General features: G+C 39.3%; 1 protein-coding gene across 13 annotated transcripts in view; it reads left to right on the top strand.

Moving 5' to 3' along the window:
- The window catches only part of SYNE1 (spectrin repeat containing nuclear envelope protein 1), a 492337-nt gene that overhangs the window by 18496 nt on the left and 459170 nt on the right, over positions 1 to 14671 (top strand). The window lies entirely within an intron of this gene.

The following is a 14671-nucleotide window of genomic DNA, read 5'->3' as shown; positions in this document are numbered from 1 at the left end:
AGTCTGTGAGAGAGAAGAGTGCAGGGTAGCCCCTTTGTTTTTCATTTGGAAATGAGGAAAGACATAAGACTGTTGGGAACAGGCTGAGAAAGAAAATCAAGACACTCACATGTGTCTAATCCACCCACTCAGAGGATAAACCACCTTGAAGGAAGAAATTAGGTCAAATTCATGCCAGTGAATCAATCTAAAATAAAACATTTTAGATGGCTGCTGGACATTCAGGACAGTAATTGAATGTCTATGACTGTAGAGATCAAGAGAGAAGACACAGCTGGGAAAAAAAAAAACATTTGGAAATCATAGGCACCCATAGTTTTTAAAGCTGGGAGATGGGCTGATACCACCCAGGGAGCAAGAACAGATAGAAAAGAGGTTAGAGAAATAGAACATCCAGCATTGGAGGCTGAGGAAAGCCCCACATGTGAGTCTAAGAGCTGCAGCCTACATGATAAGAAGGAAGAAGACAGAAGCTGAAAGGAGAGAGTTCAAGGAGGGAGTGATCAACCGTGTTCTCACCATTAAAGTTCTTAGCAGGTGCAGGACTCATTGTTTATAGAATATAAAAAGATTGTGTGTTTTTTATACATAAATATCAAGCCTAAGTTGGTGCAAGGACATATGCATATAGTTTCAAAATCTGTTCCGGAGGAATAAGAGAATGGTCCTGTGTGTTGCCCATAGACAGTTACAAGGTCTTGGAAGTTCATTGCTGCTGCTGCTGCTGCTAAGTTGCTTCAGTCGTGTCTCACTCTGTGCAATCCCATAAATAGCAGCCCACCAGGTTCTGCCATCCCTGGGATTCTCCAGGCAAGAACACTGGAGTGGGTTGCCATTTCCTTCTCCAATGCATGAAAGTGAAAAGTGAAAGTGAAGTCGGGATACGAGCAATTCTTGAAGTATTAATGAAATCTAATTCTGTATTGATGTTGAGCCCAATTAAAATTGCATCCTAAGGATAAAATTGCATCCTAAGGATTAGAGTCACTCAGACTCTAATCAGCTCTCCATTCTCGTGGAGTTGGCGGCCCTGCTGTGAACTGAAGGATTGTCCTCGTGAGAATGGTGCGCCTACTGATGCCATTTTGGACGCCTGTGTGTATGTCTCAGCATGCCTCCTCCACTCATAATCTCTATTTGCCTCCCTTGGCATTATCTTTCTAGATTCATTCGACATAACAAAACTAATAGCATTCCCCTCATGTTTTGGAGAAAGTCTTTATGGAGTCGGTGTCATCTCTTTTCATTGCTTTGGTCATGGTTGAGTTAGCTCCTGTAGGACTTAATGAAAGTATGATTTTAAGGGTGTTTGCATTATTTGAAACACTGTGATGGTTCTGGGATTTTCCACCAAGACTGAGGTGGTAGGTTGTTTTTATTTAGTTGCTAAGTCTTGCGTCTTGCCCCACTTCCCCAAGGCAAAGGCAATGAGAACTTGCATAGCTGTTTCATGCAGTAGTGGTCTGTTGTTATCTGATCACTAAGTCGTGTCTAACTCTTTACGACTCCGTGGACTATAGCTCACCAGGCTCCTCTGTCCATGGGATTTTCCAGCCAAGAATATTGGAGTGGGTTGCCATTTCCTTCTCCAGGGGATCTTTCTGACTCAGGGATTGAACCCTTGTCTCCTGCTTGCCAGATGACTTCTTTACCACTGAGCCACTTGGGAAGCCCTTCCCCCAAATGCTGTTAACTGAGTTTGGGAAACTCATGTTTGCATTTAGGGGAATTCTTTGAGTCACTGTGCTGGTAGCTATTTAACCCTGCCTGTGTCGAGTCAGACCTGGGGTCGTGTGTTGTCCTCTGTAAGAAAAGTTCAGGTGTCCTTGAACTGAAGACTTTTATGAATGTATAATTTAGGTAATGCTGCTGCTGCTGCTAAGTCGCTTCAGTCGTGTCCAACTCTGTGTGACCCCTGAGATGGCAGCCCACCAGGCTCCCGCATCCCTGGGATTCTCCAGGCAAGAACACTGGAGTGGCTTGCCATTTCCTTCTCCAATGCATGAAAGTGAAAAGTGAAAGTGAAGTCGCTTGGTCGTGTCTGACTCTTAGCGACCCCATGGACTGCAGCCTACCAGGCTCCTCCGTCCGTGGGATTTTCCAGGCAAGAGGACTGGAGTGGGAATGCTAGACTTTAAATGTCATGTGATAAGTTCCTCATATATCCTAAGAGCCTTACAAAAATATTCACACACCCTAGGTTATTATTTTTCTCTTATATTTTCCTTCTAATTGGAGCTTATGAGAAATGTTGCCACATTTTTTTTGTTATTCACACATAAATACATAGTTCCTCATCTTTGCATGGCATTTTGTAATTTAATTAAGCAACTGTTAATCATAGGATTCAGTTAATCAAGCATTCATTTAGTTTAGAAGTTATCATGTAAGAATCTATGCAGTTTTGCCATGATTCTAAGGAAAGGCAAATAGTAATTTTCTGTTTGTCTTACTCAAATCAATGAATGTAAATAACAGGGAAATGAAGGAATTGACATCTGCCTCAAGCAGGGTCAAAGACAAATGTTTTATGTAACGTTTTTAATTCCTTGGATGTAATGAAGTCTGCTTTAGTATTTTTTAAATGATTTCTATGGTAACCTGTGTTCTTTTTTCCCCCCATTGTTTGTAATGACCTCATGGAGTAAAAACAAACAACTTCCTTCCTCTACTGATAGTAATCTTTCATGTTTAGTAAACATTGGTCTCCACCCATGTTTTTAAAAAGTCACTTACCTTCAACTATACAGTTGCTCTCCATTCTTTTGCTTCCTTTCTCCTCACATGTGTCACCAGCATTGTTCACATGACATTTTGAATCTCTTTTATTTGTTTATTCTTTATTATACTGACGACCTGTTTTCAGGACTTATCTTGTGAGTTTTTCGTTGTTGTTACTGATGTAATTATTTTATGAGCCGTGGTGTTCATGTTGCCAAGAATTACACTAATTACATACTCATGGTCAGATTTTCATCTTCTTTACTTCTTTGCGAGTTCTCAAAAATTATCTCATTTTATCCCCTTGTGGTTGATATGAGCATTCATTGCTCTAGTAGTGAACAGAAAAATATAGAATTCTTACCCAGAAATCTGGGAGCTAAACTCCACTGTACCCTAGATATTTTGATGAGAGAGATCATTCAAAGTACAACTCCAAGTGGGTCTTTTGCCCTGTTTAAAAGCCTGCAGTGACTTTGGACTTTCCTGGTGGTCCAGTGCTTAAGGCTTTGTTTTCCACTGCAGGGGGTGTGAGTTTGATCCTTGGTTAGGGAGCGAAGATCCCACATGCTTCTGGGGCCAAAAAACCAGAACAGCAGAGGCAGTGTTATAACAAATTCAATAACGACTTAAAGAAATACTTGGTTAAAAAATACAGATAAAAGCTTACAATTTATTATTCAAAATGGATCTTCATGTGTCTCTTTTTCACTTCTCTTTATTTCCAATCACTCTCCATTGATGATATCGTTTCCATCACCATGAACCACTTCTATCTCCTCATATAACTTCCATCTCACTTCCATGTCTTTGCACGTTCTCTTTCTCTGTCTCTCTCTCCCCTTCTTCTTTTTTAATTATCTAGACTCTGCTCAGGCTCCATGATTCAGCTCACACACTGTCTCCTCTGTGACACTTCTTCCAGTATCACCAGCCAAAGTGAAAGGACTCCTCCTTTTCCTCTACTTTCAATATGTTTCTGTTAAATTATCGATTGTATCAGGCTGTCATGGTTTGTTTCTTTCTCTCTGTGTCCCATTAGGATATTCCTGAGAGTAGGGATCTTGTCTTAATCAATTTTGGATCTCCAGCACTGACCATAAAACTTGACGTGTAGTAAATCCTCAGTTGTTCATGCGTGTATTTAACAAATATTTTTTGAGCATCTGCTATGTCCAAGTCCTCTGACAACAGATGTGAATATGATAACATGGGGATCCTATCTTCATGGGGCTGGAGTCTATCGGAGTGACATGATAATTAACAAGGAATTTATAAATTGGGTGATAGATATGATGGGTGAGTATATGTTTGATAAAATAATGAATGACTAAATCAAATTTCCACAAAACGCTCAGATGTAATTAAGTACATTGACCAGACTAGCAGACCATTTAACAGTCTGAATTATTTTCATGTAATCTTTTGCTCTGCATGTTGACAACACCTTATTCTTGCAAGCTCAGGTCCTTAGTTTTATGGAACTGGTGTGGTTGTTTCGAGAAGGGACTTAGCATTTATAATTCGATGTACTTATTCTACAGATGAAATAACAGAGTTGTTAAGCATGGAAGGGGTAAGCTAAGGTCATAAGTAGATATTTGAGCAACTCCAGTCTCTGAGAAAATTGAGGGATAACCTGCTTTTCATGCGTTAGTGCATATTCCTTCAAGATTATTCTTTTGCATAGTTACTAATGATCACTGTATCCTTATGGATAGGAGACAAGACTGGCTACTTAATTTTTGGTTTTCTTTTGGTCTATTATAAATAAAAATGTGGGACCCTCATCCAGCAGTTATTAAGAATAGTTAATATGCTGCTGCTAAGTCACTTCAGTCGTGTCTGACTCTGTGCGACCCCATAGACGGCAGCCCACCAGGCTCCCCCGTCCCTGGGATTCCCCAGGCAAGAACACTGGAGTGGGTTGCCATTTCCTTCTCCAATGCATGAAAGTGAAAAGTGAAAGTGAAGTCAGTCGCTCAGTTGAGACCGACTCTTAGTGACCCCATGGACTTCAGCCTTCCAGGCTCCTCCATCCATGGGATTTTCCAGGCAAGAGTACTGGAGTGGGGTGCCATTGCCTTCTCTGCAGCAGAGATTTAAGCCATGTGTGGGGCCGTCTGAGTGCAGGACCCCAAAGAGTACTCAGTCACACCCCCATGAGGCCAGCACTGGTGACCGGACTTGGGACCCTAGGGATATTAGGGCCATTGCAAAGTAAAATTAAAAGGTGGAAGAGGGTCAAGAGAAGAGGAAGGAAGAAATCAAAGACATCCTTTAGCTATCCAAATTGCATTTGGAACAGCCTATAAGAGGAGGACTCTTTCTCTCATCCTCATCTCAACTCTCCCTTGACCAGAACACAAAGCTAGTCCTTGAGCACGAGAGACAATCAGTCAACTGATCTGTGAATTAAACATACTGGGGTTAAACATACTTCCTATCACTTACAATCTTATCTTTCTGGGTTCAAAATAACTTATCAAAAAGATGATTCGTGACCACTTAGTGAATTGATGCTTGCTGATATATTTCCTCAAAAGGAAAGATCGTTTTGGTTATCAATTATTTTAATATCCAGTTTTCTACCAGAAACATTTGGGTTGTACTGAATAATCATGATAAGAAACTAGCTATAATTTTCTTATTTCTAGGTATTTTCATGCTAATTATATCCCTTTAATTTCTCTGTTCTACAGTTAGTAGCACTACAGTGAGGTTTGTAAGAAATGGGATATAGGGTGTATAGAAAGATTTGGTGAAAATTTCTTGTCTCTTGACTTCATCTTATTCAGTAAAGTTGTGAAAATTCCCTAAAGAGTGCATGGCTCTTGTGTTTACAAGTCAAAAGGTGTGAAAACATGCAGTTTGAAAGCATTGCCAAATTCATAGATCTCATGCAGTGAGAGTCAGATATTCTGAGATAATTTCATGTTCTGATGTTGTGATACTTCTTTATTTTCATAATTGTGGTGGGAAAATACCTATGTATAACTAGTGAATTTAATAAATTAATATAAAACTTATCTAAATCAGACTGGAGACACATTGTAAACAAATAGCACTCTTTTAAAAAAATTATTTTCCATATTCTTTTCCATTATGGTTTATTACAGGATACTGAATATAGTTCCTTGTGCTATACAGTAAGATCTTGTCACTTATTCATTCTGTATGTAATAGTTTGCATCTGCTAATCCCAGACTCCCAATCCATCCCTCCCCAACTCCCCTGGGAAACCATGAGTCTGTTCTTTATATCTGTGAGTCTGTTTCTGGTTCATTAGATGCATTCCTTTGTATCATTGTTTAGATTCCACACATAAGTGATATCATATGGTGCCTATCTTTCTCTTTCTGACTTAGTTCACTTAGAATGATAATCTCTGGGTCCATCCATGTTGCTGCAAATGGCATTATTTCATTCTTTTTTTATGGCTGAGTTTATTCCATTGTGTATTAAAAACCCAAATGATGTCTCCTCTTGAGGAAATGTGTCAGCAAACTTTGATTCACTACGTGGCCATGAATCATTTTTTGATAAGCTGTTTTGCACCCAGAAAGATAAGATTGTAAGTGATGGGAAGGTTCCCAGGTCCCCACTATATTTAACCCTTAGACCCATTATTTCTCCATTCATCGGTTGATGGACATTTAGGTGGTTCCCATGTTTTGGCTGTTGTAAATAGTGCTGCTATGAATATAGGTGCACATGTATTTTTTTCTAATTGTAGTTTTATCTAGATATATGCCCAAGAATGGGATTGCTGGATCGTATGATAGCTCTGTTCTTAGTTTTTAGAGGAACCTCCATTTCCATAGTGGCTACACCGATTTACATTCCCACCAACAGTGTAGGAAGCTTCCTTTATCTCTATACCCTCCTCAGCATTTGTTGTTTGTAGACTTTTTAATGATGGCTGTTCTGACCAGTGTGAATTGGTCCTTCATTGAAGTTTTGATTTGTATTTCTCTAATAAGAGTAATGACAGACATCTTTGCATGTGCCTGTTGGCCATCTGTATGTCTTCTTTGGAGAAATGTCTATTTAGATCTTTTTCCCATTTACATACTGCACTTGTTAAGATTTTCTATTTGGTTTTATGTCTATTTTCTGTGAAATACATGTGTCTCATCTTTGTGATAAAATGACTCCTTTTCAAAATAATAGCTCACCACCACAACAATAATCGACAGACAAAAAAAGAATGGTATTTCTGATAAATTTTAAACCTTATATATTTTCTTCTTTTGAAACTTAATACTTTTAGAAAGAATAGTTTCATGACAGCATTCAGTCTTGGTGATACTTTTTTGAGTTTAACATGATGATAGCAATGACCACATAAGTGTCTATAAATATTTGGAAGATGACCAGTTATATTAAAAATATCACTTTGTTTATTTGACATTGCCTATAAAAAAATCTTCATTTTTAAAGATTTTCTAGGTGACACTCAAGATTGAAAGCTAAGTATCCTGAAAGGGTTACAAAATTTTTGAGGGAAAAATCTTAAAAGATCTTGTCTAACTCTGATTTTTAAAGATAAGTAACTGAGATTCCTAAAGATTAAGCGACTTGTACAAAATCATGCATTTAGTTAAGACAAAATAGGACTTGAACCTTAGATTATCTGACTGTCTCCAGAATTATGAAATTTTATGAATTTTCTTCTCATGATAAAATTATATGACCCATTAATAAGCATTGTCTCTTTAGCTTTGTTCTAAGTTGAAAAGCAAAGTTGATATTTAGTGTGTGTTTAGTTCACATAAAACTATGCACTTTATATTTACTTCTAATTAGAGCACTTTTTACAAATACTTGGTGCTGTTGGGGGCATAACTGTTGTCTTTCTCAGCTTTGCAAAATATGGTAAATGTTCACCAAGCGTCTGCTGAATGGATGTTACATTAGTTACATTAGTAAATTCACCTCCTCCTCAGTGAGTCTTTGAAGAGAGAGACATAGAGTCAGAGGGACAGAAAAAGAGGTCTGTAGCTCATCACTTGATTTTTAAACTATTGTTTCTATAAGGCTGTTGCAAAAGATTTCTCTGTGGATACTACTTACTTGAACTAGCAAATATTAACTATGGGCTATAGTTTTGAAAGTAATGTTACTCTCAAGAATGCTTTTTCTTCTGAAAGCTTTGTCATACTAGTTGCTTTGCATTTGTGTGATCTTTTGTTTGTAACATGCAGTAAAGGATGGCCATTCAGCAGATATTCCATTCCTGTAGCAAACATAATTCAGTACTTCCTGTGTTCCAGATCCTGTGTTAAGTGTAGAGGATCTTACTGTGAAACTGACATCCGTATCCTGGCCCTTCCAAGATGCAAAGCTAGTGACCTGCTTGTAACCACAACTGGCACGAGTCACTCTGGACAGGGGGCAGAACACCCCTTGGAGGCTGGTTGAGATTCCTCCTGGGCTGATGCCAGCCGTGGCCCCAGGAGTCTCCCTAGCTACCGCGGTTCTTGTGCTCCGCCTTGGGTACTGGTCCTTCCTCGTGTGAATTCTCATGCCAGGTTTTGGGAACTAGGCCACAGTCTGACAGAACTGCCAATGAGTGCCCCGTCCTGCCACACTCCAGATGGAATGTTGGTTTGTGGACAACAAACTGTGGCTCCTTCTCTCCAAGAACTGCCAAGTCACAGACTGGGAGGATGGAGGGGTGAAGGATGCTCGCTTCCTTCCCCACACGCATCCACGGTGCATTTATGCCACAGACTTCTAACATTATTTTAGTCCTCATTATACCAGGGGAAGCTGGCTATGGTTCCATGTCCAAGACTTATAGGAATAGTAATTGTTAATCATTACTTTCCCGAACTTATGGGGAAGGTATGGACTAGTTGAATGGCATACTCTGCCCATTTTATTTAAAAAACCAAGCATTACTCTAAAGAATGCATATAGCTTCAAGAATGGTCTAAAATACTTTTTAAATAAGTAAAAAGCTCCAAGCCTTAATCATAACTATAAAAATGTCTTTAAACATCTGCATATAGAAAAGAAAAAAATTGTTCCTATGCTCCAAAGTATAAAGAAAGCCTTTCTACCCATAAAGCTGTGTGTGGTTTCAACCTGATGTCGGTTTTAATTGGTTTAGTTATTGATGCCTAAGAAAGGGAGTTTTACAAGGGAAAAGTCAAATCAGCCTTAAGTTCAAACCACTGGATTCACGTGTTGTAATGCAGTTCTTCTTGGCACTATTGCTTCATAACCAGCTACACATTAATGAGGGCTTTTATGTGTTTGTTAAAGATAAATATTTCCCGTTATCTCAAGTGGCTTCTATGTGGGTCAAATTATCAATGCCTTTACATTTCAAGAGCAATTAGTGCTTTGAAAATAGCCAGTGGCTTTTGTTTCTGGTTTGAGAGAGGAAACACGAGTCTATTTTTCAAAAACATCTTCATTGCTGGTTGGCTACTTAATAACTTATCATAGAAAAATGTGATGTCTAGAAAATACAGAGATTTTATCATTACTTTTTAGCCACGTGAGCTGAAAGAAATGAGTCCAAATGGAAAGCTAGGATGATTGCTGTACTTTAAACAAAAATATTCTTCATAAACTACAGTGATTGTTTTCAGCATTTTTTCAGTGAGATTAAACAAAACAAAAATTAGATAGGCCTATAATATTTTTCCAAAATTGAGATAGCTTAATTTTCTTAGATTATACAAATAATATGTTTGTTAAGATTCAACCAGCATAGAAAAATATGAACAACAAAGTGATAATATCTCCAATACACCCAGGTAGATGAATAGATGCCTGATAGAAGATGACAGCTAGATGTGACCAAGTGTTCTGGTAGGTCTCCTTCTAAATGTTTTTCAGTGCACACAGCCTATAAATGATGATAAATGGCTATACGCTATGAATACTCCTTATTCTTTGTAGTTTTTTTTTTTTATGGAGCAATATATTGTATATTTCTCCACACATCAATAAGTATAAATCTACACTGACACTGAATAGCTAAATAATATTCCATTTTATTTTTTAATTTAAATTTATTTTTAATGGGAAGATGATTGCTCTACAATATTGTGTTGGATTCTGCCGTACATCAACATGTGTCAGCCATAGGTATACATGTGTCCCCTCCTCCCGCATGGGAACCTCTCTCCCATCTCCCGCCAATATTCCATTTTAGATGTTGCCATGGCTGGTTTATCTCATCCTCTGTTGGTGCCTCGCTTTTCACTATTGTAGGTAAGAATAATAATCCTTTAACATAGGACACTCTTCTTTTCTATATTGGATTTTACTTTACAAAACATAGACTAGACACTTCCCTGGAGGTCCAATAGTTAAAACTCCAGTGCTTCCAATGCAGGAGACATGGGTTTGATCCCTGGTCGGGGAGCTGAGATCCCGTATACCTGGCAGAATGAAAAAGAAGCATAGACTAAATGTGAGACAGTTTTATGCCTTTTAAGAATCAGTTGTATAATTATTTTAGTGAACAAGTTTTCCAAAGAATAAGATGGTAAAAATCTAATGATCATTATCAGTGACTTAAGGTTTGAATATGCTGCTAAGTCACTGCTGCTGCTGCTGCTAAGTCGCTGCTGCTGCTGCTGCTGCTAAGTCACTTTAGTTGTGTCCAACTCTGTGCGACCCCATAGACGGCAGCCCACCAGGCTCCCCCATCCCTGGGATTCTCCAGGCAAGAATACTGGAGTGGGTTGCCATTTCCTTCTCCATGCATGAAAGTGAAAAGTAAAAGTGAAGTCGCTCAGTCGTGTCCGACTCTTAGCAACCCCATGGACTGTAGCCTACCAGGCTCCTCCATCCATGGGATTTTCCAGGCAAGAGTACTGGAGTGGGGTGCCATTGCCTTCTCTGATTCTAAAGCTAAGGGTACCCTTTAAAAATTTGAATATAAGTTGGTGTAATACCCAATTACTTTGAAATATTTTCACATGATGTTCCCAAACATTTTTCTTCAGATATAATCAAACTACCTAGCCCAGAAGAAGAGTTTTGCTCTTCTGGTATCCGTATCTAACTTAAATGGGTGCTTCTGAAAGGAGATTTCTGTCAGGAGGTGATGTATCCTTTCCTTTGATCAGACTGATTCCCATATGAAGGTCAGTGCCATCAGCAGCATTTTATTCAAAATAATACAAACGTGTGCAAAACGGCACTACTTGTGTAATAACACTGAATTTAGTCCCGATATTGCAGAATATAACCTTGAAACTAAGGAAGCAGGGGAAAAAGGAAAAAAAGTCTCCAACTGAGGTAGTTTTATTTTCCTTTTCCTTAAATCACCCAGACAACTGGCTCAGCTCTCAGTTTTATGCTGTGAGTGGGAAGAAGCAGCTGTGAGAAGTCAGGAAAATGATCAAGGCCGAGATGCTACAGTCTTGCCTTGTATTCCTTCCGGGGCTCATTTCACCTGCAGGCCAGTTCCTTTAGTCTGACATACACAGATCCTCGTCCCCGGCTAGCCCCGGCCCCTGCTTCTGCATTCTGTCCTGTCTCACAATTGCTCTTGTTTTGTTCTTCAGCTCATGGTTAGTGGCCCCAAGAAGGGGTGCCTCTCTCTCCAAGTTAGTGCTTATGGTAGGACTCATTCAGCCTCTTCCTGGCCTCCCTCACTTCTATATCTATCTCTGAATAGTAGCTACTTAAAACTTGATAGATATTAACCAAAAAAAAGGAAGCACCTCTGGATCTGGTTTCAGATGACAAAAATTTGTTTATTTATATTGTTTGTCCCAGAAAGAACTGAAAATAGCAGAAGTGTGCACAACCAGTTGCAATGTGTTTTTAAAGGAGGAGGCAAGTCACTGAGAGCCATGGAAAGTACTAATTAACATTGCTTTCCTTCTTCACTTCACGCAGAGCGTCCAAGTTTTTCTCCCGCTGAGGGCTGAAGGAGTCAGGCTGGTGGAGGAGTGGAGGGTGGAGATGCTGCACTGAGTGTCTTATTTCCTGGTTGCTGAGCGCCAGACTTTGGCATCAACTGAAGGAACATAATATGAGTGGACAATTGGGGGTCAGGACAACCCAGGACAAAGAACATCTGGATAAACAGAGTGGCTGGGGAACCCTGGGGGTGAATTTACAAAGCCTCTGTAGCCTTTTGCATACACCCTGTGACTGTCAGGATGGAATCAGTAAGGAATATGTACCCCACCCACCTCCCCGCCAGCCTCACTCTTTGTTTAGATATTCCCAATTGCCCAGTGCTTAGACCTCATCATATGAGCATTTCTCTCAGTGCTGTTTCATTTCTATCCCTACCGGAACTATTGCTAAATCTAGTGACTTTCAGAGAAGGCGATGGCACCCCACTCCAGTCCTCTTGCCTGGCAAATCCCATGAATGGAGGAGCCTGGTGGGCTGCAGTTCATGGGGTCACGAAGAGTCAGACACGACTGAGTGACTTCACTTTCACTTCACTTTCATGCATTGGAGAAGGAAATGGCAACCCACTCCAGTATTCTTGCCTGGAGAATCCCAGGGACGAGGGAGCCTGGTGGGCTGCCGTCTATGGGGTTGTACAGAGTAGGACACGACTGAAGCAACTTAGCAGCAGCAGCAGTGACTTTCAAATCATTTCAGATCATGACTTATCATCTTGTCCACAGGGGTTCAGGGTGCCCTCAGCCTGTGACCTGAAGGTCATGTTATTCTTTAGCTATTCAGCAGAGCCAAATCCTACCAGGATCCTTTGTTCTTTGGGAAAGAAACGCATTTGCTTCCTTATCAAGCTGTGGTTTCTCATCTGCCTTAGGCTGGTGTCTTTCATCTGCTTCACTTGCTCCTACCATTTACTTCTCAGTGGCATTGCTTGTTGAAAGTTGACCTTAACATGTTGCTTCTTTTTTGGTTTGTCTCAAATGTATTGATCAGCCCAAGGTTAAGGATGAATGCCCAATTTAGGTGAGCCCCAGTTTCTTCAACTGTTAACCCTGTACCCAGCTAGGTCTACTGTTGTTCAAGGTTCTGACAACTAGCACTATAAATTCTCTCAACTGTTAGCAGAGGCTTCTCTTCTTCCTATTTTTAAGCATATAACTGCCTGTTGAACTTCTACCAATATTCCTGCTTTTGGTATAAGTGCTTACTTGGTGTAAATCATTAGAATATACCTGTACTCAGTTGAATGAGCGAAGCTTCCTCATGTCAGAATAACAGTGTTTTTCTCATTCTTAGGTTCTCTTTGGTGCCTCCTTAGATTTGGAAGGTGACCTTCCCCAATTATCTAATTTTAGGTTTGCAATTTGAAGGCAATATAATTACAGTGGAAAGTGAAAGCATAGTTTCCATCAAGAAAAGAAGAAAGTTATTTGTTCCTGCCCTCACTGGACATTTAGTTCTGGATTGAAATCTCATTTTTAGCACCTCTACCTTTAAGTAAGAGCTTTTTAATTTCGTGGTGCATAGATTCATATTCAGACTATCTGAGAACTTCATGATTACATTTTTCCCTCATGAAATAAAGAGCTATCTAGAGAAGAACTTTTCTCCAGTGATTCCAATTCCTTCCCATCTCTCAATTTCTCTGAACATCAAGGAGAATTTAGACTGCTTGAGGTCAAGGCCAAGAAAAAAGGAAAAAACCAATCATGGTAGATGTGTCATTAGTCAGCAGGAAAATGCAGAGACAGATTTTCAGCAGATCTATTTGCTGCTTTTTTTTTTTTTTTAATAAAACCCAAAAAAACTACTGCCAGCACAGAAACACTTCCACTACAAGGGAGAAAAGTCCACAGCTTTACTAATCCTAAAATTTGGCTCTTATTTTTCAGAGGACACTGAAAAATGGTTTCTGTTTTAGGGTATTTTTGGTTTTTTTTTTTTTTTTTTTTAACTAGGAAACAAACAAACAAAAAAAATTATTGCCATTGCTAGCCGCTTAAATACAAATTTTTATTTGGATAGTACACTTTATTGTCCTGTGTCTAAAAGAAAACCATGCAAAGGTGAGGTTTGTTTGGATGATCAGTTGCTTGTCACCGCAGTGGTGGCAGCTGCTCCTGGTAGCCTCTCGCCATCTGTTGTCTTGCTTTGTCATCTTTTCAAAGGTTTTTTTTGCCACATCAGAGCTGTCCTTTTATGGTTCAGCTCTTCACCTCTGTTACTATATGCCAATTTCAGGGCTTGTCAATTGCTACTACACTTAATATAATGATCAGTCCCAACATGACTGAGCTTTGCTGGCTCTTGCTGCTACTGAGAGAGATGTTTCAAATAGTTGGTGGAATCTTTTCAAGTCCCGCATTATTTTGAGGTTCAATTCAAGTAGCACTCTTCATCATCCAAGTAGTTGTTGTGTGTCCACTTATGTTATCTTTCACTTTTAACCTACCAGCTATCATTCCAGGTATTTAATACTCATCTGTTGACTTCTAGCATCTGACTAGAGTACTTGTGTCTAACCTTAAAGGCTATAGAACAAATAGACAATTTAATGCTTGTCACTGCTTTCTTAGGATGAGTAAGCAATAGAAGACCTCGTGGTATACACAAAATAATATCTGTGAATAACTTGACTCAAGTGAACCCAACAAATGGACTTTAACTCTTGCCCTAGACCAGTGCTAGGAACTCAGTTGTATAAATGATCAGTTGTATAATCAACAGTTTGAAGATTTTTATCGAAGGAATTGACCAAGCTTTTAGGGAATGTTTTTGCGGTTTATTCATCTTTATCTGCAAAGTAAGAGGGAAAACAGTGATGTATCTGGCCATGGTAGATAAAGTCTATAGCCCTGATTCCAAGGTGCGTATCTATTCCATATTTAAAAATAAATTTACCTCTATATTCTTAATGGGAAAGCATGTTCAAAAGTCTAATGTCTGTTGGTTTACTAACATATCTAGAGCCTCCCAGAGAGGTGCATTTAAATGAGATCCACCATTTCATATTGACATGAAGAACAAAGTTATTTTTAGTTCTTTGATCTGAAGA

Source organism: Capra hircus, chromosome 9 (genome assembly GCF_001704415.2).
Source record: "Capra hircus breed San Clemente chromosome 9, ASM170441v1, whole genome shotgun sequence".
NCBI lineage: Eukaryota > Metazoa > Chordata > Mammalia > Artiodactyla > Bovidae > Capra > Capra hircus.
This window is presented reverse-complemented; position numbering and strand designations above follow the sequence as displayed.